This window comes from Ovis canadensis, chromosome 20 (genome assembly GCF_042477335.2).
Source record: "Ovis canadensis isolate MfBH-ARS-UI-01 breed Bighorn chromosome 20, ARS-UI_OviCan_v2, whole genome shotgun sequence".
NCBI lineage: Eukaryota > Metazoa > Chordata > Mammalia > Artiodactyla > Bovidae > Ovis > Ovis canadensis.
Window position 1 is genome coordinate 45,425,375 of NC_091264.1, and position 21,100 is coordinate 45,446,474.

Below are 21,100 nucleotides of genomic sequence, written 5' to 3' on the forward strand. Positions count from 1 at the left end.
CTATTTTATTTCTTGTAAGTCCAAACACATCAGCATTTGGGTGAGGAGGCAGAAGTGAAATCCCATTCTGGTTTAATGGAGTTCATTTTATATGGAAGAAAAGGAGTATCAGAAGTAAGTTAAGTACAAGTGCAAGACGACAAAAACCTTGCACTCTGCTGAGACTAGAAAATAAAAAAACTAATAAAAAGCAATAATGATTCTTTTAATAAAGTTTACTTTCAGTGCACACTAAAAGAATATTTGAAATTGTTCAATATTTCAACAGTGGGAAATAAATTAATCTAATAGTACTGGAGAATATATAAACAGCAAATTTCTTTTCTGCCCATGATCTCTACCTGCACAATTTCTGACTCCCTCCACCCTTCCACAGGGCCACTGAACCTAGTGTGTGTGTGTGTATATATATATAGACAGAGAGAGAAACTAAAGGTGGAAAAATCTTAAAGTAAGTGACTTGAAGTAAACAAGCATGCAATAGTCATTATTACATCTTAAAAATATCTACAGATTTAACCTATTTCAGCTTAAAATGGGTGGGGAATCCGTAATGACATTTTCATTGCCGTATTCATCTGCGCATTGGGCTACACACATAACACCAAACATCTTCTTTTATCAGATAAAATGAGTGACTACTGCTATTTCCTTACTAATTACATTCTTGGTGTAAGTTTTCCTCCCCTCCCCCCTCCCCCAACTTGTTCTTTTACTGTTTTGCAGTGGACTCTGGATTTTTTTTTTTTTAATATATTATTTGTCTTGGATGAAGTTTGAGTTGTTTTGCTTTGTTTTCTTGGATTAGATGTTTGCAGCCATTTCACATGAACTAGAGACTGGGAAGATTCCACCCCCACCCCTACATAGTCGTCTTATGATACCAAGTTGTGTTGGAGATTTTAAAGCAATTTTTTTTTTTTTTACAACTAACACATATGAAGCTTCTGCTCCCATATACTGATCTTATATAGTATCTGCTGCTTCTTAACATTAGCCCTTTGTGTAAAGCACTTATTCAAACATTCATGTCTAGGTTCTTCTTCATAATGAGTTCTATGAAGTTCGTGCTTCGACGTGTAAACACACTCCTTTGTTCAAAACCAGAGTGCTGATTTTCTCTCTCACAGTGTGCCGCTAACTTTAAGACACTGTACATCTATATTAATTTGGTTGTTTTTTTTTCTTTTTTTTGCAAATGCTGTACAGAGGAAACACTATTTATGGTCTCATTATATTCCTTTGACCACAGAATGTGGAATCTACTCTTCATACTTCATTATCTATATAAACAGATCATTTTTACTTTGCTCAAAATTTTAGTTTGCTTTATTCTTTATTTATAGATACATATTCCCAGATGAAAATTCAAAAGATGTCTACTCTGCAACTGTAAAGCTGTTTTTATTGCATACGTTGTTGCCATCACACAGTATATATACCACATGGAAATATAAATATTATGGGACTGATGCTTATAGTGCATCTTGCTTTACATGAACCCCAGCATTCCTTGAGTTGACCATAGTGACGAGTTAACAGTAGTTGATGAGTATATCATGATGCTTTTAACAGCAAGACGGAATGCAGTATGGCTGCGACATCGTCTGAGTTGGTGTTAACTATGTAGAATGCCCACTAAAATCGTAGTCGGCAGGATTCGAACCTGCGCGGGGAAACCCCAATGGATTTCAAGTCCATCGCCTTAACCACTCGGCCACGACTACTGACTTACTGCTTCTCTTGCGGGCCAAAGTGAAAACTAGTTAGTGGCAAGTTCTGCAACAGTTGTTTGACAACAAAAAGTTTCTTAGCCCTGTCCGGGTCTCTCCCTCGTGTATGAAAGAGAGCAAATCAAGAAGCAGCTGGTGATTTAATTCACTAAAAAGCTCCTAGACAAAGGACTGGATCTTCCTGGATGCTGGAGCTTGTCCAGCGCGGACACACACGATCACTCCTAGTTCTCGGGAACCCGCAGAAGGGGAGCTTTGTGTTTAGAGTGAGTTCCAAACAACCTCCAGTCGCAAATACCAATGGAAGAAGGAACTCGAATAAAGGGAAAATGCGAGAATTGGAGGTGCGGGGTGGGGGTGGTCATCTGTGTTTACTTTCAGGTTGAAAATCTAAATCAGGAATCTCTTCCATGGCGTCAAACTGACGTGTGCTTCCAAAAGAACGATTAAAATCAGACTACCGCGACAATTCAGAGTGAGGAGTTGGGGGGTGGGGTGGGGGAACTGAGCAATTTCTGTCCTAGCTAGAAAAGACAACGTTCCGGATTTCTTCCTTTGAAGGTCACTTGTGTCATCCTAGTGAAGGCCGCCAGACAATTCCCAAGCTACCTAAGCCTTCAGCCTCTGGAGCCTGGGGAAAAGGGAGGCACTCAGTACAGGTTTCCCAATGATCCGAATTCTGCCGGAGGACATTCTTGGTCCCTCTCAATGCAGAACAACGCAAAAATATATGAAAACACGTAAATGTTAGGGAAAAAAATCCAGCTAAATTAATAAAGTTGATTCTTGAGTCAGAAACTATCTGGTTTATGAGAATGTGATAATGAAGGGGAGACTTGGCTCTGATTCCTTTTCATGGAAATGTTGTTCAGTAGCCCAGTCGTATCCAACTCTTTGCCACCCCATGAACTGCAGCACACCAGGCTTCCCTGTCCTTTACCATCTCGTGGAGCTTGCTCAAACTCATGTCCATTGAGTCGGTGATGCCATCCAACCAGCTCATGCTCTGTCATCCCCTTCTCCTCCTGCCTTTACTCTTTCCCAGCATCACGGTCTTTTCTAATGAATCTGCTCTTCGCATCAGGTGGCCACAGTACTGGAGCTTCAGCTTCAGCATCAGTCCTTCTAATGAATATTCAAGATTGATTTCCTTTAGGGTTGACTGGTTTGATCTTGCAGTCCAAGGGAACCCCTCCAAAACCAAGGACTTTATCTCTGAGTTCTAGGAATGGAAGTGTTTCGCTGGGGCATAAACTAGTAGAGAGAATCTCAACTATGAAAAGAACATGACCATCATGATTGAGGTGGAATATACCTTGCTGGGAGTTAAAAGAAATCATCTCTTTAGGATAATAAGAATTATACTCCCCTCACCATATTCTTGCAAATGTTATTTGGTCTTGCTACCAAGGCACTTGCTATATACATCCATTTAGGCTCATAAAAGGTTTATAACCTTTAACACAGTAAATTTATTTTGAAGTTTATTGTCCTTGAATGGTCTAATCAAAGTATTGCCCCCAACCAGCAAACTGTGCACCACTTGGGAACTTGTGAGAAATGCAAATTCTTGGGCTTGGATTCAAATCTACAGAATTAAAAACTTTCTAGGAGTGGGGCGGCGGAGAAGGCAATGGCACCCCACTCCAATACTCTTGCCTGGAAAATCCCATGGATGGAGGAGCCTGGTAGGCTGCAGTCCATGGGGTCGCCAAGAGTCGGACATGACTGAGAGACTTCACTTTCACTTTTCACTTTCATGCATTGGAGAAGGAAATGGCAACCCACTCCAGTGTTCTTGCCTGGAGAATCCCAGGGATGGGGGAGCCTGGTGGGCTGCCGTCTATGGGGTCTCACAGAGTCGGACACGACTGAAGTGACTTAGCAGCAGCAGCAGCAGCAGGAGTGGGGTGGGCAGGTGTGAGGAGATGCAGCAATCTGCTTTAATAAAAAGCCCTCTAGGTGGTTCTGATGAGTGTATGTATCTCATCGATCCTCATCAGAAGCTGACAGCAGGAAGCTGGTCTCTCAGAATGTCTTCTATTTAGGCTTCTTCTATCAGACTATCAGAATAAGGGGTCCTTCCAGACTGAGGAGGAAGTGTTACTTGCCAGTTTGCCACAGTAGCGAGATATTCGACTAAATGATGTCAAAGAGCAAGAAATTTTACTTAATACGAATACACTTTCTGGTAGAAAATTTCTTTGAAAAGAGCTTTATTCTGTACTGTTACTCATGTAAAGATATAGCTCAATTGCCAAGTAGTCGTGGCCGAGTGGTTAAGGCGATGGACTAGAAATCCATTGGGGTTTCCCCGCGCAGGTTCGAATCCTGCCGACTACGGTGCCTTTCCCCAGGGAAAGGCTAATCCTATTGAGGCATAGCCAGTTGGGGAAGAATGCCCGTGTCTTAAAGTGAGAAGGCTTGTTCTCCAACCTGGCTCTTTATGGCTGCTGGGGAAAGGCATGAAGCATTCGAATGGCACCCCAAACAGCATGGGGGTCTTACTACTATTATTAGCTTTAAGAAATTCTACCATACCCCTAATGGTGTTTTCTTTTCTCCCTAGGAGAGTCAAGGCTTTGGTGATGCCTTCCCTTTTCCTGTGATGAAAACCCTGCTTACAAGGCAGACAGATTTTCTTAAGGAAAAAACTTGAAATGAGCGTTTCCTTGCTCAAAGAACCTCATCCTTATCAGGGGTCATCTTCATCCTTGTTCACGTACAAAGGAAACTCCATGAAATCTTGGATGAAGTGAAAGTTAAAGTTAAGGTTGCCAAGTAGGAAATCCAAAATGGGTATTAATAAGCAAACCACTACACAACTAAAGAAATTAAGTAAAACCATTTCCTTTGTGATTCAACTAGATAGGGACGATGACCTTACATATGGTGGACTTGTCTTGGGGCCCAAAAGCAGTGATGGGTATGACTGTAGATGGATCTGCCAGTTTCACTTTTTTGTTACTCTTAACTCACTGAGTCCCCAGATATTCTCTGGTGGACAGTGATCATCGAGGTGGTGGGTCATACCTGGTGCAGTGGAAATCAAAAATAATCCATGAAGGAAATTATGGAAATAAATCACCAAGTCTTGGTAATTTCTAATCTACTCCAGGCCTTGGTCATAGGGGAATCAGTGGCAGCTAAGCAGAACATTGTTGATCCCTGCATTATTGATGACAAATAAATGAAAGTGCAGGGTCATTGATCAAAGTCAGGCTGAGTACTTAGGGCGAGATTGATTCCGGGACTTTATTCCTGGAATCAAAGGCTGCACATGTACCATGGGGGTGCGTTTTACCTCTACATAGTCAGAAGAAAAGCGCTAGACCCAAGCTACATAAAATTTGCCAAGAAAAACTGGTTGTCACTTGAGGAAGAAGGAGCACACAGCTGATGAAGGGACCCAAGCACGAGGTATTTGCTTGATCTCCTTCACATATGTAGTAGCAGGTCAGGAACTCCTAGGTTCAGGTGTCAAGTTCCCTCCTGGTCCCATACCTGAAACTAGATAAACGGAGCTTGAAGTTATTTTTGTTTCAATTTGGTGAGGACCATCTCCTTCAAACTCCATGTGGTCTCAATTCTGTACTTTCTCCTTCCTTTCCTGAGCTTCCACTCAACTGCTCCTCCTTTCCTTCTCTCTCATTTGTTGTTGCTGCTGTTTAGTTGTTAAGCCATATTCAATTCTTTGGTGACCCCCTGGACTGTTGCCCGCCAGGCTCCTTTGTCCATGGGTTTTCCCAGGCCCACTGGAGTGGGTTGCCATTTCCTTCTCCATCTCTCTCCTTATGTCTTCCCTTTTGTGCACCAGCACTCTCATCTCCTTTCTCATTGTCTTCCATTCTTTTTCCCTCTTCTCTCTGCTCCTCTTCCCCTTCTGCTGTTACCCAGCATATCTCAACTGGACACTTTCTCCTTTGTGTTCCTTCCTCTAGGACAAGGTGGAATCATATAAATCCACCTCTGCTTCTGCCCAACAGGTGGAGATTCCCCATCATTTGAGGTCTGTTTTTCTTCCACAGTTTATCTTGACTTCATCCCATTCAAATACTGGAATGACCAGCAGTCAAAGAAGTGAGTGTGGCCATGGTTATAAGTAAAGCTTCTTGGATTCAACATATATTTTTTGAGCCTCTCTAAGAGAGTCAAGTAAGCAGTGAGGGAGTAGACAGCTGAAGTGGAAGACAAGTTAAGAGTAGGTAGTGCTTGCCATTATTCTGTAGGCTTCTGAAGACAGCTGGAGCAGAGAAAATAAGATATTCCTGTCCCAGGAAGCCCAGAGGATGAGAATGGTCGTGGGATCATCTCTGGAGGCTTTTTTTTTTTTCCTGGTGGCTTTTGTCTACAGTTTCTACTTTGCGAATGTTTCAGTAGGTTAAGTACTCTTGAGGAAAAAGATGACCACACATAGCAGAGGATGGTTTTGACCCATCGACCTCTGGGTTATGGGCCCAGCACGCTTCCGCTGCACCACTCTGCTTATGTTAGGGGAAGATGCTAAGGAATATTTTTCAACCTTGATTCTTTCGCATTTCCCCAACACTTCCAAGTTTAATACTGTCACTTTCTCTGTCTTCTTTTCACCATTCTCTTTCTTCATCTGTCTTCTCTATGCTTTTCACTTTCTTTTTGGCCCTTATAGTCTGTGTCATTCTCAAAATATTAATGGCACACAATCTCTAGTTTGCAGTCCTCACAAATCTTCAACCCTTTCTTTCTTCAAGAGGGTGACAATCATTCCCTTTGGATCAGGAATTATGATAGCTAGGTAGGGAATAGTGATGGCTAGAATGTCAGCTTTCCAGAACAAGAACTCAGCAAAGCCTTTTAAAACCTTTCAAGAGTCAGTTTCTCCCTCACCCAAAGCACTTTCCTCTGGATTTCCTCTTGGTCCTGCCTTTCTCCTTTTTTTCTCCTTTCCCTCCTTCCATGCATGTACTTAGATTTATTAGACAAAAGTGGACAATATCTCGTGTTCAGCTTAAGTTACTCCCCCCTCCTGGGTGCTACACAGATTCCTCTTGCTCTGCTGCTCTTGATTATTGGAGACTCCGAAATAAGGCTCCATTTTGCCAAATTCCCCTTCTTGAGAGGTTCAGAGCCAACTGAGACTCCTTCCCTCCACACCCCAACCTGGAGTCATCTAGCTCTTCTATTTTCAGAGGTCTAGTCTTATGGCAAGTTTGTTTGAATGTGGTCTCATTGCTCAGAAACTGAGAAACTTAGGAATTAAGATAGTCCCCCAGGGACTCAATAGGTCCTGAACTGAAAACGAAAGCTCCCACCAAGGGTAGGGACAAGGCCCTTTTCTGCAATGAGGATTTTGCCGCCAACGATGGGACAAGCTTTCCCTGAGGCAGGCATGGTTTGTGGCAGCAAGAAGTCAAACCTCAGAAGGTGCTGACTGGTTTCCTCTTTGAACTGTCCTTCATCCTTTATATATTCTCTTCTGAATTTTGCTGGAGGAGGAAATGGCAACCCACTCCAGTACTTTTGCCTGGAAAATCCTATGGATGGAGAAGCCTGGTTGGCTACAGTCGATGGGGTCGCAAAGACTCAGACACGACTGAGCAACTTCACTTCACTTCTGAATTTTGCAGATCGCTTGCCTTGTCTACAGTAGATTCTTGGGGTTTCTGCTCTTTTCCTTATTATTTGCCACAGAAGCTTCAGACCTAGTGTTGGCAACCCAAGACAATGTCTCAGTGAGGAGGCAGGAGTCATCACTTCTATGTCTGTATCCACTGCCAATATTCTCCTGCCAGCATTCACAGAATACAGTCTTCTCTTTCTGGAAGAGGTTCGCTTGGCCTATGCACCTGTGCTTCAGTCACTTTCTCAGAAATGGAAAGGTTTGAGCCCAGACCTGAAAGCTGCAGATGCAGGAAAGCTTTATGGCTAGGGACTTTGCCATTGTTAGAGTTTTGCCCTGTCAAAATCTCTGCCCAAGTTCCTAATCACGTGCTGATTTGCCATCCGTTTATCCTCATTAGTGAAATGTCTCTTCATGTCTTTTGTCCACGTTCTAATTGGATTGTTGAGGTTTTTAAAAAGTTTGTTGTTTCCAGAATTTTTGTGCATTTGCAAGATACTGTCTTTTGTCAGGTATGTGGTGTACAAACATTTCCTCCAAATTTGCAGCTTGTTTTTTCAACTCCTTAATAGTGTCTTAAAAAAAATAATTTTGTTTATTACTTTGTTTTTGGCTGTACTGGATCTTCATTTCTGCTCGGGCTTTCTCTAGTTGCAGTGAGCCATGGGCTACTCTTCAATTGCGGTCCACAGGCTTCTTATTGTGGTGGATTCTCTTGTTGCAGAGCATGGATTCTAGAGTGCTGGACTTCAATAGTTGCGGCATATGGGCTCAGTACTTGAGGCTCCTGGGCTCTGGAGCACAGGCTCAATAGTGGTGCAGGCTTAGTTGCGCTGCGGCATGTGGAATCTTTCTGGCTCACAGGTTGAACACATGTCTTCTGCGTTGGCAGGCAGATTCTTTACCACTGAGACACCAGGGAAGCCCATGGTGTCTTTTTGTGGAGTAAAAGTTTTAAATTTTGATGAGGTCCACTTTTTTCCTTTTAAGGATTGGGCTTTGGTATCAAGTCTAAAGGATGAAGATTCTGAAGATCTCCTATGTTATTCTCTGAAAATTTTATAGTTTTACATCTTAGTTTGTGATTTATTCTAATTTTATATATGGAATGAGGTCTAGATCAACATCAAAAAAAGGTTTTTGTTTTTGCCTATGAATGTCCAATTGCTCCTGCACCATTTGTTGAAAAGGCTATCTCTCTCTCTTTCAGTGAATTTTTTATTTTTTGTACTACTGTCAAAAAATCAATTGGGTATAATTTGTAGAGGTCAGAATATATTTTTAATGGAAGGAAATAACTAAGACAATTACTAAACATTAGTTTGCTAAAATTTGCTTAAAATAAAGAGTGAATTGAATACTATACATTAAAAATAATAATATATACTCTGGAAGGTTATGCAAAAATTTATTTCACTGTGGAGAGAAAGTGAACAGCTAGAGCATGGATAGAAGATAGATTTTATTCATTCCATATAATCTCAATATTATTTAAACTTCATATCATGATTATTATATTTAATTATTATAAATATTAAAATTCTTAATAGGCAAAGAAAATAAACTTCGTATCAGTTGATCACTGCCTTTTGGTAGAGATAGTTTTCCAGTCAAGAATTTTGCTTTCTTTAGATAGCATTTACTTCTAGCTTTTTAACCCATAAACATGCTGGAGTTGTGTGAAGCAAGCATGGGGTTATTGATCGATTTCCCTTAGACAAATAAAAATATGTATGTTAGAGATATACAGGTTATAGTTACATAAGAGAAAAGAAATCCCTGAAAATGTAAAATTTTCATGGAGAAGCAAGTAGGATTTTGAAAGCAGGAAACACCAAGGTATCTCTGAAGTTAGGACTCTTCTCAGGGGAAAAGAAAATATATTAGGATTCAGGTCAAACCTATTGGAAAAATGCAATAATTATGACTTGTTTTTTTCCAGCAAGGTGAGTTAATTGCAGGATTACAAGCTGGAAAGGGTAGTAACTGCCTGCATCTTGGTTAGAGTTCCTGTTTGTGTTTGGACTTGCAACTCCGGAATTTGTCAAAAAGCATAGTATTAAGAAGGAATTATTCCACAAATAACTACCACGTAGTCGGCAGGATTTGAACCTGCGCGGGGAGACCCCAATGGATTTCTAGTCCATCGCCTTAACCACTCGGCCACGACTACACAACAAGAAAACATGCTATGAGAATAAATAGCCATGCTGAAGTTTAGCTTTCATAAAATTAAATCACATATCACAAAGATTGAGTCACATATCAGAAAGTATATTTGCAGTCAATGTGACCATTCTCTGATGTCACTTGAGTGACTATCATGCTGTTACACCATATTACCAGGGAAAACATTATCCGCACAACTGGAAAGAGACCTCATTTGATGGGTTACTGGAGTGAGATCAGTGTCTGCTCTGTCAGCCTCTGGTGGAGATTCATGAAATAGACCACAAAGTGGAACAAACTTTAACATTTACTTCAGAATTACATGTAATAACAATCATTAAAAGAAACAAACACACTAGAACTTAAGTCCACACACAGTGAGGATAGTGATTTTCAATAAAACTTTCTTCCCTGGATAGTAGTAAGTGAGATTTCGTCATTGGGAAGACAGATGTTGGGTTCATGTCAGACAAATCTATTAAGACAGTTAGAAGGAATTTCTTTGGAGCCCATTTACCTTTTCATAGTCATTTTATGTGTTCCCAAAACAACAAAATAGAGTTAACAAATTGTTCTCATTCAATGGTCGTGCAGTTATTAAGACAGAGACTCAAATTATTTTTTTGCCTCAAAATCCCATGGTAAAAGAAAACTTGTTCACGCTGTCATAGAGAGATTGGCCCTGACTCAAAGCTAACAACTATAGAAACCATGTCAAGGATTCATAAATACTGTTAGAGAACATAGACACAAGACTAAGAACCCCCTGCATTGAAGAGTCTCCTTTATGTTACAAAACCTATTTTCAACAAATAAGCATTTTTAACTGTTACTAAACTGTAATTAAGCAAAAAGTTGCTGAATAAATATCACCTTTGAAATATGGCTATGTGAGTCATTAACCTCAATTTTGTAAATTAGGAAGCCAAAGTTCACCCATGCCTGAAGCTATAATCCCAGTCAAACCAGTTCTTAGAGCGTCCCATTTTCAGAGGGGTAATGGGTGTGGGTTTCTCAGTACACATTTGGGACACTAGAATGAAACATATGTATGTAGGTCCAACAGAATGGAATGGAACCTTGTTCAACCAAAGCTTATTAGAACCTTTATCTCAGTTCCCTTTCAATCCTTACTCTAAGATCTCCACTGAGAAGAAGCCCTTGATTTGTGATAGTCTCCCTTTCTTGTTGAAAAAGGAAGCAAGCAAAAGGGAAACAGATGCTAGACAACTTTAGTTCTCTTAATTCTTAATGACTATTCTGAATTCTGTTTTTCCATTTACTGCTGTTGCAACTTTTCATTTCAAAGTCATAGATGTCTCATAGTAGCATTTAATTTAGGATGTTCTGTTGCTTCTGAAAGACTAACAGATATAGCAAAAGAAATACCAAAAATTCATAAAATATTTAAGGAAAATAATGGATTAATCGACCAACGACTTTTTTGAGACTTTTAAATGATGCCAAGGAAAGAAAAGAGATGAAAGGATGCACTAAAGGAATGTACTATTTAAAGGACACACAGCAGTTAGATTCATAAATGGGGTTAGTTTCTACTACATTAGCTTACGTAATCTAAAGTGATGACTTAACCAGTTCATTTCTTCAAAAACACATATGCTAGCAGGCAGAATGATGAATACAGAAGTAGTTTCATATGAGACATATAAACAAAGATATATGGAAGCACTAATATTACCATTGCATTTTCTTAAACAATGTTATGGCAAAGACACTATAAGGGGCACTGAAGAAGGGGAATGAAGGATGGAACTTGAGGGCTTTTCAAAGGAGGAGACATAGACAGGCAATCTTTAAGGATGCACGGGATTTCAGGAGGTAGAGAACCTAGGAGTGACAACACTGGATAAGCTAATAATCAGTTTTACATTTGAGGAACTCTATCTTGACTTTAAAGCTGCACGTTGACTTTAAGGACAGCAAGTCAGCCAAATCAGAGATGAATGATTCCCATAACTGAAACAAATGTAAAAAGACATGGTGAATGAGACTTATGGACTTTCCGGCCTCTGCCTTCCTAGAAATAGAAACTTTGGAGGTTTGACCCATGCTCCTGATACTGAAACAGGACCTATTTATGATGCTGGGTAAGAGCTGTCCCCCTACCATCCTGGAAGAGGAGCTGGCAGCAGGACGCACTGGGGTTTCATCGACACTCCTGAGTAGGTTAGGAAAGAATGCCCTGAAACAGCAAGTTTACTAACAGCCTCACTAGCTTCAAAAGCTCCAAGAAGTGCATACCAAGAATAGTTCTATGTTGGACCATAGCCTATTGCTTTCAGTGTAGACTCTCCCTTGGTTTCAATCGTCTATCAACTCAGTCGTATGTTCTCTTCACACTCTAAATCTGTGATGTCCAATACTTTAGCCATTTGTGACATGTAACTATTGAGCATTTGGTCCTACTTGAGCTCTAAGTGAAAGATACACAGCAGACTTTGAAGGTTTTGTATAAAAAAACAAAGTAAACTATCACACTGTTGACTTTTCAAATTTCTTACATATTGAAATGATATTTTGAATATGTTGGGTTAAAATAAAACATATTACTAAAAGAATTATGCCTTCTCTTTTTACTTTTTAATATGGCTACTAGAAAATTTTAAATTAAATCAGTGGCTCAGATTTATTTCAATTGGAAATGTACTTCCTAATTTACATTCTCTGTTGCAATTGCTATAATTCTTGTTTTTCTTATGCTGTTCACCAGTTTTATTTTTGGTTTTATTTTCCTTATTTATAAGAAATTTCAGTGATTTAAAGCTAAAGAGAAAGGGATTTCCCTGGTGGTCCAGTGGTTAAGACTCCATGCTCCCAATGCAGGAGGCTTGGGTTCCATCCCTGGTTGGAGAACTAAAATCCCATATGCTGCCGGGTGTAGCCAAAAAAGAAAAAAATAAAAAAATGTTATGAGAGAAGTTCTAGAATCCTAACAGCAGCATTCAGAAACCAGATTACAGGCTGATAGTCCACAAAGCAAGATTCTGTGTAATGGTCAGCCCTGGCTCAGGATCTCTATTCCAGCCCCCAGAACTGGAGCTTCATTTTCCATGGGATTCCTCCAGAAAGCAATATCTGGAAAGAGAAGAACTTCTGCTTATACTATCAACATTCTCTCTAAGATATCTTTTTGAACAAATTTTTATTTTTAAATTCTGTACGTCGATGTCATGTGGGTCACTTTCTACAACTCTAAAGTTAGGAATTGTTTCCACAGAAGGGCCTTAACGTTTCATGACTTTGACATTCTAGAATTCTATTTAGTTTTTGAGAGTCAAAGCAACCTGTATGCTGAATGTAAGAGATGGAGAGAAGAGAAATGATGCGTTTTGCAAAGAAATATCAAGTTCATCCTCTGGAAATCCGGGTCTTGATAGCCAAAACCAAGTTGTTTTCATCAAGCAGGCCCTGCTCAGCAAAGAAGACTTACCACAACTCAACATCACTGACCTTCCTGAGGTTGCAACTCGATGTTTTTTTTTTACTGTACTTCATTCCTCTGAATACATGCATGAAAGAGGAAAGTATCTGGCATTTAATCAATGAATATGGAATGCACTGGGTTTAAGAAAATTATTAGATGCATTCTGGAAATGCACTAAAGTATGACAACTATGCAGATCTCCACAAGAGAGGTGAGGATCAGTCCCATTAAACTGCCTAGTGAGATAATCTAATTTTCTTAGGAATTCCTAGAAAGGCATTCAAGTGTGATTGACATTGCTTTAACACTTCAATACATTAACTCACACATGTTAATGACCAAGTGGGATTTTGCATCTGAACTCTGTGCCCAGAATGAGTCAAAACCTCATCTCACTTTTAGCTCCTGTGTCTTTACCAGCGTCCTGGACCCCAGGACAAGTTATCTGGCATAATGTTGTCGACTTTTTTGGTTTGCCTTCCAAAACAATGGCTTAAATAATTTCTTCAGCTATGTAGTGGCTTGCCTATTAAAACCCAGTTTGGATTCATGACCATAGCTGTAAGTTCTGGCTTTCACTTATACGTGAGCCAAGATTTCGTGGAGTTTCCTTTTGTACATGAACGAGGACATACATGACTGGAGAAGAGTCCTGATAAAGGGGAAAGGTTTCTGCCAAGTTTTTTCTTTAGGAAAGGCTGCCTTCTAAGCAGGATTTTGATTGGAGGAAAGAGGAAGGTACCATCAAAGCCTGGGCTCTTCCAGTGGGGAAAGAAAGCACCATTAGGGCTGTGGTCGAATTACTTAAAATTAATAATAAATCAGACCCCCTACTGGGGGTATAATCCGTGTGCTTCCAGCGGCCCAGCGGCGGGGAGCCTTTCACCGGCAACATAAAGAGCCAGGTTGGAGAACAATCCAGCTTCTCTCCATGGTAACAGCATTCTTCCCCAACTGGCTATGTCTCAATAGAGAGCAATGTCGTAGTCGGCAGGATTCGAACCTGCGCGGGGAGACCCCAATGGATTTCTAGTCCATCGCCTTAACCACTCGGCCACGACTACTTAGACAGTAGTAAGTTCATTGGTCTAAGTAGCTATAGAGAGGAGAAGGAAATGGCACCCCACTCCAGTACTCTTGCCTGGGAAATCCCATGGACAGAGGAGCTTGGTGGGCTACAGTCCATGGGGTCGCTAAGAGTCGGACGCGACTGAGCGACTTCATTTTCACTTTTCACTTTCATGCATTGGAGAAGGAAATGGCAACCCACCCTAGTGTTCTTGCCTGGAAAATCCCAGGGACCGCGGAGCCTGGTGGGCTGCCGTCTATGGGGTCGCACAGAGTCGGACACGACTGAAGCGACTTAGCAGCAGCAGCAACTATAGAGAACTTCAATTCTCTTCAGAATGTCACATTTTCTATCAGAAACTGTATTTGTATTAAGCAGTTTCTTGCTCTTTGGCATCATTTAGACACATAGGCTACTGTGTCAAATTGGCAGGTAACACTTCCTCCTCAAACTGCAAGGATTCCTTATTCTGATGGTCTGAAGAGAGGAGACTAATGTTTTGTTGTTTGCTTTTTTATTGCTTCCTTTGCTGTGCAGAAGCTTTTTAATTTGATATAGTTCCACTTGTTTGTTTTTGCTTTTGTTGTTTTACTTTTATTTGGTGCCAAATCCAAAAAAAATCATAACCCAGACCTATGTCTAGGAGCTTAAAATGACTTACAGACTTGAAAGTAAGGTTTAAAACCATAAAACCATTGGAATGGGAGGAAATATTTGCAAATCATATATCTGATAAGGGTTTAATATCCAAAATATAGAAAGAACTCATACAAGTGAAAGGCAAGGAAGCCATCTGATTTAAAAATGGATAGATCTGAATAAATCTGTCTTCCAAAGACATATATATGGCCAAAAGGTACATGAAAAGATGCTCAACATCATTAATCATCAGATGAATGCAAATCAAAACTACAATGAGATATCATCTCACATCTGTTATAATGCCTATTATTCAGAAAACAAGAAATAACAAATATTGGCAAGGATGGGGACCTCTGTGCACTGTTGGTGGGAAGATAAGTTGGTGCAGCCACTATGGAAAATGTATGGAGATTGCTCAAAAAATTAAAAATAGAACTATCATATGATCCAGCAATTTCACTTCTGGATATTTATCTGAAGAAAATGAAATCATTAATTTGAAAAGTATATATGAACTCCCATGTTCATTGCAGTACTGTTTACAACAGCCAAGGTATGAAAACCTCTGTCCATCGAAGGATGAAGGAATAAAGAGGTTATAGTATATACGCAATGAAATATTATTCAGCCATAAAAAAGAATAAAATCTTGCCATCTATTGCAACATGGATGGATCTTGAGGGAATGATGCTAAGTGAAATAAGCCAGACAGGAAAGACAAATACCTTTTATATGTGGAATCTAAAAAAAGAAAAAATAACAAGTTTATAGATACAGAGAACAGATGAGTGGTTACCAAAGGTAAAGGTAGGCTAGGGCAAGTGGGAGAAATGGAGGAAGGGGATCAAAAAGGTAAATAATTTTAAAAAAATTAGGGATGTATCCACTACCATCAAACCTTTCTACAAAGGACAGGTTCTAGAGAACTTCCCAAGGACCCTAGCTCTCTCTTTACCAATCTGTTTCTTAGGGGGTTTTGAAAGGGAGCCTTCCAGGGAGCTAAGAGGGAAGATGAGTGGGTGTCACATGTGATAAATCCAATGCAAGTTCCCATGTGTTTTAAAACAATCTAAGATATCGATATCTTTCTCTACCTCATACCAAAGACATCTTGGCTTCTTCATTTACTGTATTTCTACTGATTTTAGGTTACAGTCAACTTATCATGCACATTGTTATAATTCCCAGCTGTTCTAGCTAACACACTAACTTCAGAATCTCCATTAAGTGTACCCATATTGATAAATTTGATAAATTCTACATTCTACATTTAATAAATTCTACATTGTGTTTCTTTTTTCCTGGTTTATCACTCCCCCACACACTACTCTGATTTTGATATGAATTAGCATTGTATTACAATTCTTTCAGTATGTAAAATAAAAATATATAGTGATTCCCTGAGTCCTATAGGCAGTGCAAGGTGGTAGGGGTAGGTCTTGAAAAAAATCAATATCCTCAAGCAAGGTAACTACTTCAGTTGAGATTTTTTACCTGGTTTTTGAGCAAGGATAGGGTGCTGCTGCTGCTGCTAAGTCGCTTCAGTCATGCCCGACTCTGTGTGACCCCATAGATGGCAGCCCACCAGGCTCCCCCATCCCTAGGATTCACCAGACAAGAACACTGGAGTGGGTTGCCATTTCCTTGTCCAATGCATAAAAGTGAAAGTGAAGTCCCTCAGTCATGTCCAACTCTTAGCGATCCCATGGACTGTAGCCTACCAGGCTCCTCCGTCCATGGGATTTTCCAGGCAAGAGTACTGGAGTGGGGTGCTGTTTCCTTCTCCAAAGATAGGCTAGTGTTTTGGAATAGAGGGTAGGCTGCTTCTGCTGGCAAGAATATTTTTAAGAAGGAAGCATCACTGACCATGGTACTTGAATTGATCCAAATACACCAAAATGTCCCTTTTCCATTCTCAGGTACCCTTCTTTCTGAAGAATAAGGAGGAGGAGAAGGGGGCAGGAGGAAGAGAGAGAGAAAGAGAGAAAAGAAAAAGAGGGAAAAGAGAGCCCTAGTGTTTATGGAGTGTCTTCCTTAAGCAAGGTATTTACCATCGTAAAACATAGCAAAGAAGGCCTTACCTTCTTTTACATAAAGTAAAGAGATTGAGGTACAGAGTAGTTTTACATCTTGAAAATTACACAGTTAGACATTCACAGAGTTAAGAATCCAGTTCCAGAGCGTCTCCATTTCCCATCCTACCATGCTGGTTCCACTGTGCCAACAGAAGTGGGAGGTGGCTCCCTGAGGACTCCACTGCCTATAGCGGTTGTTGACATTGTTAGGTTGTTTCTCCATTATTTGAAATCAAGTATTGGAATTGAATTAGTAAATGTTTTTATTATGGAGTCCTAGATTTAAAAATAGTATTGCGGACATCCTTAGTATAGGAATCAGTGCCAACTGAGGTCCTTTGTACCTATCAATTTTTCATGGCTTTATAAGTAAATGAACTCAGGGAAGGTGAGAAAATGTGTACCTACAATGAAGGGTTTTGAAGCCCCAGGGATATACATCGACCAGGAAGCAGTCTCTGATAATGGCGTTCATGCAAGACTTTGCATAAACTGTATCTTTGATAGACATGAAAATATGGCCTTTCCCTAAACTTCTAAGGAGTTAAGATTTCAAATTACAATCAGGCAGTTGGTATCTTCATAAAAGCAGTTTATCTGTTAGGCTGAAGTATCAGCAAGCATAAGAACATAAGAAAGAAAAGGTATGGTTAGGTAGCTTTTCCCCCTTTATTTTAGCAATTTGCTTTTCCAGATTGATCACTAACATCTATTGGTAACTGAAAATTCAGCTAAGAACAAAAAATAGGTAATAAAATGAGAATAAGAATTTCAGCTGTTTGGAGAAGGAAATGGCAACCCACTCCAGTGTTCTTGCCTGGAGAATCCCAGGGATGGCAGAGACTGGTGGGCTGCTGTCTATGGGGTCACACAGAGTTGGACACGACTGAAGTGACTTAGCAGCAGCAGCAGCAGCAACATAGAGTGAAAAATCTCCTTAATATGCTTTATATGTTGAAACACTATAAATCAAAGTGTGGGTGGATTTTCACCATTTCAAGGGCTTAGACAATGGCACCCCACTCCGGTACTCTTGCCTGGAAAATCCCATCGATGGAGGAGCCTGGTAGGCTGCAGTCCATTGGGTCGCTAAGAGTCAGACATGACTGAGCGACTTCACTTTGACTTTTCACTTTCATGCATTGGAGAAGGAAATGGCAACCCACTCTAGTATTCTTGCCTGGAGAATCCCAGGGACAGGGGAGCCTGGTGGGCTGCCGTCTATGGGGTCACACAGAGTTGGACACGACTGAAGCGACTTAGCAGCAGCAGCAGCAGCAATTAATAATGTGGGAAAACAGTAATTTGTGTGTATTTTATGTAATATTAATAATTAGTAAAATTCAATTAATTAATATAAAATTAATATAATGAGAGCATTCTTTTGCTAATAGCAGTAGAAAGAACATCATATACATTCCCACCAAGGATTTATAACATTTTCATTAGAATATGATGAGGAATAACAAGGATGTGATTGCATCTTAATTCTTTACTTCTATAATATTTTAAAAACAAATTAAAAAACGTTTTACTTTTGGCTTTGAGTATTTAAAGTTGTACTTTAAAATTCTTCCTATTTGGTATCAAGACAATTTAAAACAGAATGTATACTTTAAAATGGCTATTTTAAACTTTCACAAGGTAGAAAAACTCCAAAATGATGTACGAAAGTTTATAAAGAAAAGGCAAAATGTGAAATGCAGATTCCCTGCCAACCCTCCCTAAAAGGAAAACTGGAAAGATAAGTAAATAGAAAGTAAAAGCATCTAGGTTCCACCGAGATTTGAACTCGGATCGCTGGATTCAGAGTCCAGAGTGCTAACCATTACACCATGGAACCCCACGCCTGGGAAACTGATAGCACTCCTTCCTGATATCATATAGTTTCAGTTCTGCCATAACATCCTCTGAAAAGCCGAAATTTGCATCCTCATCCTTGTTTTCTTATCTGCCTACACAGCACACACCCCTTTTCTTGCGCGCACCAGAGCTCCTAGTGCAAAACTCTTAAGAGCAAATCAGTTTCTCTGGATAGAAGTGGTAGGTCCGTGCTTTCTCGCGCTCCTCTCTGCCTTTTCTGCAGCTCGCGGGGCGGCTCTCCACGCGACCACAGTCAGCCGGGCTGCCCAAATGCAGTGACCGGCGCTCCGATACGGTGTTTGCAGAGCCGCGCGCCCTGCTTGCGTTGTCGGAGGAACGGCGGGGCTCTCTGCATCCCGAGTGTTTGTGCCGAGTTCTTGACTTCGAACGTAAGGGACGTTCTTGGAAGTTGAATTTCGTGATACATAATTGCGAATGACTTGATGTGCCAACCAGTTCTGGCGCTGTGGCAGGGCGGACAGGGGAGCGGAGAGGGTGGGATGCCAAGAGATGACTTCTGTTTCTCGGAACGCTTCCACCTCGTGGAGACCAAGGGTAAAGCACTTTGAATGTTTTCAAAACAGGGTTTTTTAACTTGGTTCTCACTGAGAAAGCTATTGTTCAGTCGCTCAGTGTCCAACTGCGACCCTATGGACTGCAGCACACCAGGCTTCCCTGTCCTTCACTAAAGTACCCTGTCCCGAAGTTCGCTCAAACTCATGTCCATTGAGTCGGTGATGCCATCCAACCACCTCACCCTTTGTCGCCCCCTTCTCCTCTTGCCCTCAGTCTTTCCCAGCCTCAGGGTCTTTTCCAATGAGTTAGCTCTTTGCATCATGTAGCCAAAGTATTGGAGTTTCAGCTTCAGCATCAGTCCTTCCAATGAATCGTTAGTGTTGATTTCCTTCAGGATTTACTGGTTTGATCTTTTTGAGGTCCACAGTTCCAAAGCTGTGACCTACCTCTTTCATGGGCAGTGAAGTTTTCCTGATGTCAAGCAGGAGACGTGACAGGACTGTTTATTGCCATAGAGGAAGGCAACAGCAGGAGATGGAAGAATCCAGACTGTCAACCCAAAGGGTTGAGGAGAAACCTCTTTACTAAAGACATATTTACTAAAACAAAAGTCTTTACTAAAAGTAAATAATTGTAGCTATGCGGATTTGAACCTTCCCAACAAAAGCCCAGGAGAAGTATGGGCATTCAGCTAAGGCGGTTTGAGTTGCATAAAGATGTCTGAAATACAGAAGAAATACTTCCAAGTTGAAGAGGCCGCACTGTAACTGCCTCCTCTGCCTTATGTAACATCTCATGGCAGTAACAGTTGTCTCTCTTCCATATCTCCAGATCCTGCCAGACATGCCTGCTGCCAGAAGGTGATTCCACCCCCTGGGTTCTGATTTCCCATTAGAGACACCTAGATTTAAGTTCTCATGAGGTCTCTGTTTCCTGGTTATCCCTTCCCACCACCAACTATAATGCATTTCTGAAAAGACATTTACTAACTTCACAAATGATTTGGTTTAGTCAGGTAGAGATTTCCAGAGTGGAAATCACTCTATTTTAGAGCTTGGTGAGCATGACTCCTTTGTCTTCTAGATATTGCTGTGGTGAAGGAGTTAAATGCCATTCTTAAATAATGTGGACACTTGGGTAGATTCTTGGTCTTTTTCGTTCACTGTGTTGAGCAATATGTGGAAATCTTAGGTCTGGTGAATTTGGGGGGGCATTTATAAGTAATTGTCACCCTTTATTTTCTTTGTTGTCTTGTCCTGAAACGCTTTCAATCAGACATAGTTGGACTTTCTAGAATGAGCTTTTAATTTAGCTACCATTTTCCTATTTCCCATCTTTCTTTTCTCTTCCTCTTTATGAGAAAATTTTCCAACTTTATCTTCCAACTCTTCCATCAAACTTTTTCCTATCATCACAGTTCTTAAAAATTTCAAGAATTCTTGATCTCTTGATGCTTTTTCAAAAATAACAGCATCTTATTATTGTCCCATAGGTGCAAAGTGTTCTCTTGCTTCTCTGAGAAAATTAATAATAGTTTTTTTTTTCCCTTCTGTTATTTTCTAGTTTCTAGTTCCATCAGGTTCTTTCTTCTATTTATTTGCTTTGGTACATATCTTTCCTCAGAATTCTGGTGGACCCTTCAGTTCAGTTCAGTCGCTCAGTTGTGTCCGACTCTTTGCAACCCCGTGAATCGCAGCACGCCAGGCCTCCCTGTCCATCACCATCTCCCGGAGTTCACCCAGACTCACGTCCATCGAGTCCATGATGCCATCCAGCCATCTCATCCTGGGTTGTCCCCTTCTCCCCCTGCCCCCAATCTCTCCCAGCATCAGAGTCTTTTCCAATGAGTCAACTCTTCACATGAGGTATCCAAAGTACAGGAGCTTCAGCTTTAGCATCATTCCTTCCAAAGAAATCCCAGGGTTGATCTCCTTCAGAATGGACTGGTTGGATCTCCTTGCAGTCCAAGGGACTCTCAAGAGTCTTCTC

The 21,100-nt window shown here is 40.6% G+C and overlaps 5 non-coding genes across 5 annotated transcripts; 1 reads left to right on the top strand and 4 right to left on the bottom strand.

The window, feature by feature from the left end:
• Positions 1-1,645: 1,645 nt before the first annotated feature.
• Positions 1,646-1,727, bottom strand: TRNAS-UGA (transfer RNA serine (anticodon UGA)). Its single transcript has one exon. It is a non-coding gene; the product is annotated as a tRNA-Ser (tRNA).
• Positions 1,728-3,994: 2,267 nt separating this feature from the next.
• Positions 3,995-4,076, top strand: TRNAS-AGA (transfer RNA serine (anticodon AGA)). Its single transcript has one exon. It is a non-coding gene; the product is annotated as a tRNA-Ser (tRNA).
• A 5,347-nt stretch (positions 4,077-9,423) lies between these two features.
• TRNAS-AGA (transfer RNA serine (anticodon AGA)) lies at positions 9,424-9,505 on the bottom strand. Its single transcript has one exon. It is a non-coding gene; the product is annotated as a tRNA-Ser (tRNA).
• A 4,423-nt stretch (positions 9,506-13,928) lies between these two features.
• TRNAS-AGA (transfer RNA serine (anticodon AGA)) lies at positions 13,929-14,010 on the bottom strand. Its single transcript has one exon. It is a non-coding gene; the product is annotated as a tRNA-Ser (tRNA).
• A 4,493-nt stretch (positions 14,011-18,503) lies between these two features.
• Positions 18,504-18,575, bottom strand: TRNAQ-CUG (transfer RNA glutamine (anticodon CUG)). Its single transcript has one exon. It is a non-coding gene; the product is annotated as a tRNA-Gln (tRNA).
• Between the last annotated feature and the right edge of the window lie 2,525 nt (positions 18,576-21,100).